This window comes from Eublepharis macularius, chromosome 13 (genome assembly GCF_028583425.1).
Source record: "Eublepharis macularius isolate TG4126 chromosome 13, MPM_Emac_v1.0, whole genome shotgun sequence".
In the NCBI taxonomy this organism is placed as follows: domain Eukaryota; kingdom Metazoa; phylum Chordata; class Lepidosauria; order Squamata; family Eublepharidae; genus Eublepharis; species Eublepharis macularius.
Window position 1 is genome coordinate 5,037,204 of NC_072802.1, and position 4,775 is coordinate 5,041,978.

The window sequence follows — 4,775 nt, forward strand, 5'->3', positions numbered from 1 at the left end:
TAGTCCAACCCCCTGCCCAGTGCAGGATCAGCCTAAAGCATCTCTGACAAGTATTCAGTAATTCAGACAAGTAAATTTGAACAATATCCAGTCTGTATGAAGGTTCTAACATCTAATCTCCATCTAAAGCTTGCTGCCAAAGGAGCTAATGAATGCTGGATAAGAAAACTTCTCTAATTTCAGATGCTCCACTCTTGCAAGGCCTCTTGCAAGACACTCTAAAGAGCTCCACTCTTGCAAGACCTTAGATGTGAGCTGTCAAGCATTGTAAACTATTTAAAATGGTCCTGTTCCTTTAAAAAATATTTTTCTTTGCTGAAACATATTTTGGTTTGTTTTATATATAACACAACTACTGCGACAAAAAGATGGAAAAACAAAGCTTGTAAGAATTCTATTCTCCAATCTGACCCCCTTAGCACTGTCAACCTCTGGATGGGGCCTGGAGAGCTCCCAGAATTACAGCTGATCTCCTGATGACAGAGATCAGTTCCTTCAGAGAATATGGCTGCTTTGGAGGGTAGACTCTACGGCATTATACCTGTCTGCGGCCTCCCCCCTCCCCAAATCATGCCCTCCCCAGGCTCCATCCCCAAAGCTCCAGGAATGCCCCCCCCAATCTCTTTTGAGCTCTCAGACATAGGGCATCCCTCTGTCTCTGGGGCCAAAGCAGCCACTTTGACTCACATTGCGTGGAGATGATTTTTAAAAATTTACGCTGCTGCTGTTGTCTATTTTCCATATTCCCATCCTATCTCTATGCATAGGAAAGCTTTGTTTTTGATCTTCCATATATAGTAGTGACAAAAAACCAAGGCTCCTAGTTTTATTTTCTGAGGGATTATGCATGCAGCACAAGACTCTCCGGAAAAGTCAATAATGCTAGGAAAAGTTAAAGGCAAAAGGAAAAGAGGAAGACGCAAAAGGAGATGGCTGGACTCAATAAAGGAAGCCGCAACCTCTGCTTTGCGAGACCTGAGCACGTCTGTGAATGATAGGACATTCTGGAGGTCTTCCCTTCATAGGGTCTCCATAAGTTGGAAGTGACTTGATGGCACATCACACACATGCATGCACGCAGAAGAACGGACAGATCCTTCAGTTATTATAAATCTGGATGAAAGTGTGGAGGGAGTCTTACTAAGTTTGAGGTGAGTGGCAGAGGACACTGCTGTAGTAACAGAATTCACTTGGTCCAGATTGCTGACTGGAACAACTGGTGACTCCAATATGCTTTGCCAATCTTGGAAAAATCTCACGGGCTTCCAGTTCAGTGTTGGGATTCCATGAGCTGGTTCTTCAGCACGCGCAGGCACTCCTCCTCCCTCCATTGTGCTCTTTTCCCAACGTGACAGAGAAGTCGCGGTGCATGCCATGCTGAAGCCGAGCCAAGAGAAACTGCCTCCCAAGGGGTGGTTTTCACACAGCTCTGTGTCAGCAGCACACACTGGGATTCATACATTGCTGGTGCAACGGAGGAGTGCAGGAGCCCGTGCATGCCTTCTTCCCCGCTGTCCAGGTGAACAAGGCCGGGGGCCCCAGGCAGGGGTGGGAGGTTCTTCTGCCCTGAGTGGGGCACTACTTCCAGAACACGCCTGCTGCTGTCTCTCTCTGCAGCAGAACAGCAGAATCCAAGTCCAATATATATCCTGAAAACCTTGTTGGTCTCTGTGGTGCCACTGGACTCCAGTCCTGCTGTTCTGCCTGCTGTTCTACCAGGGAATGTGATTAAAGCCATTCGTTGCAAAGAAGAGAAACATACTGTGGGCAATAAAAAATCTCAGCTACTGAGCAAAGGAAAAATAAAAAGAATGACAAACCATTTAGCCCAATTGTGTCTCACTTGCTGGACTGGAACACCGGACTGCTTCATACCAGACCCGAAAGTAAAGGGAAGGTTAAATCACATGCGTTACATACTGCTGTGTAATGGCTGAGTCACCTTTGATGCGACAGACCTTGTGGTGTGATGTTTCTATGGCTGGGCTGACTATGCCTCAGACAGCTTCCTTTCCCATATGAGGCCATTTGCCTCTTGAAGAATTCAAGAAGTGCTCTGCTTTTTGTCCCCTGTGTTTGTTTGTGAGGTAAAATTGTGCTCTCAGCAACTTCTGCTTTAAAATTCCCTCCTGCCACAAAGATGGTCTCACACAAGTCAGCTCACCACCACACGACTCCTTCCTTTAGCTAGGTGGGACACAGAACAGACGTTCAACCCACGGACGCAAATTTGGGCCTCTTGCTCTTTCTACGTCTTCTTTGGCCAGCCTTTTGGGCAGCACCACCTAGTGGCATTAAATCTTCTTGCAGTCACTAGACACAACAAGCGCTGAAGGCAAATGTCAAAGAAGCAGCAGTAGCTACAATTTTGGAGTATTTTTATGCGGGATCAGCCCAAGTATTACAAGTGAAGTTGGGGTGATGTGCTTTTGAAGGCAACTTTTGACCTGACCCAGTTCCATGAGTTAGTAAGGACCAAAAGACACGATATGTGTGATGTGACCTGGGACAAGGGTGCCTGGCTTGACTTGTTGTCACATGCAATGTGTATTTGGCCTGAGTCCTACAGGTGAGGTGGATGGAAAGGCCTGGGATACTCTCCAAACTGCATCAGAGGCTCACTTGCTTATTTCATATTTCTTTTATTTATAGACCTACTGTCAACCTTAAAACCCTTTACATTTTAAAATGCAGCCTGGCCTCCTCCCCCTCCCCCTAGCCTCTTCCCAATATATGCGCTTCTTCCAGTAGGGTTGGACTGAGAGTTGCTGGATGGCACGTTGCCCTGCCCCTCCCTCCCAGGACTTGAGAACAGTGAAACCGTGGGAGCCCGTGGCTGCTGTATCTTCCCCCGCCCCAGAAGTGTCCAGATGCTAAGGGTGTCCAAACTCTTGTACCTTTAAAAGATGCACATGTGAGAGAATTTTCAGCAGCAGTGTAGAAGAGCCGAGAAAAGTCCAACGTCTGTCTTCTGTGCGAGGATCACATTCTGCGCCCTTTTCCTCCTGGTTTTTCTCTATTTTTGGTCTTCCTCTTCTTAAAACCAAAGAAAAAGAAAGAAAGGGGTGGAGGGAACGTCTCACTGACGTGGTTCTTCTTCGGTGAGAGTGTGGCCCCTTTGTGGGTTTCCACTGTGTTCAGTCGCCTTTCAGAACTTCACTGCATTTTTCCTGGTTCTCAGGATGCCCTCGTAAGAGCATTCTCCCCAGCCCCTCAGGGGAGCCAAGCCGTGCCAATCTCACCTCACGGGTGGAAAAGGCCCCTTGTTTCTGCTCTCCTGCTGCCTCCCTCTCGTTCTCTTGGCCTCTCGCTGCCAAATCCTCTGTCTAGCTTAGAAATTAGAGTCTCTGTTTTGCAGGCAGCCTCTTTCGACGCAGACCGCATTCCCCACTGGCTGCTACTCATGCCAGGCATTCAGCACTTGTGCCTGCTCTGGCCCTTCACTGCTTCCAATGCGAGGAGCCCTTTACTCATGGTTTTAGAGTCTGACTCAAGTTTTCCCTTCCTTAGGGTAGTTCATAAGCATTTTATAAAACCTGCCTGCAAGAGAGCACAATATACTACAGCTGTTACCCAAAACATTACAGGTCAGCATGGCAACTTGGGATCTTTATTGCCAGTTTCTGTTGAAGTCAGAATGGACGGTCAAATTGGCAGATATTTGGAGCACCGCTGCTGTCAAGGACCTGGCCATCATAGCTGAGTCAGGAGGGAGGCAAGGGCAGCAGGCAGGGAAGAGAGAAAGGGGGCAGGTAGGAGGCAGGGGGAGGCAGAGCACAGCAAACAAAGGGACGGAAGCAGGTTGAAGGCCCAGCCAGGGATCCGCATGAAGGTGTTGGGGCATGCTTCCCTCTGCCAGGGTAACTCAGAGCATCGTGGAGCTGAGCATCAGTGATTCCTGTCACACCCACAGGGTAGAAAAGTTCATTATTTGTGTGCATTGTCCACACAGAGACCCATGGTGGGCTCTCCACCCCACTGTGGGGTTCCTCTCAGTTGGTACTGAGCTAAGACTGAGCGGTTTGCCCCCATTGCAGTGGGCTCTGACCAAAGTGACCCTCACAAATGTTGGGTCTTCTTAGCCATGGATCTGGCAGATTTCACAGGCATGGAGTACATGTGCTCCTGACAGAGAAAAGTAATATTGAAATGTCAGCTATGCTGCATATGATTTCAAAATATTTTTTCTGTTACTTAACAATGACACCCTGGACAAACATTTTTCTGTGCGCATCTCGAACCTCCCTGGACTGCTGGCTGTGGCACTTTGTGCCCTACAGCCTGTTCCCCTTGGCCCTTCAGCTCCAGGCTCGGAGATGCCTGAAGCAAAAGCAAACTTCCAGATCTGGGATTTGTGCTTGAGCTTTAGGTGCAAGATTAAAAATAAAACTGAAACGCCGGCCTACTTTATTTTCAGACGTAGGGAGGCTTTTTTTCCCTGGGAACCGCACAATTGCCAAGAATGTTCCCAGGCCACTGAGCTGGGGCTGCCCGTTATGGATGAGAAGGAGACGGCAGGCGCAGCAGTCTTGGCTGTCTCCAAGCAGCCTCTTGTTCTTCCAGGGCCAACTTCCCGGCAAAGAATGGGCCCCAGCTGCGGTTTACAGCTCATCTCTTTCGCTGCATGAGCAAGAGGGAGTGAGGAAGCCCCTCCACCAGGTCATGTCTTCTAATGCTGCAGCTCCCCCTAGCATTTAGCAAGTTTACCCTCATTTGCTACATTTCTACCTGTGTGCAATGAATCCTTAGTCTGCAACTGTCATTTTCTAAAGACC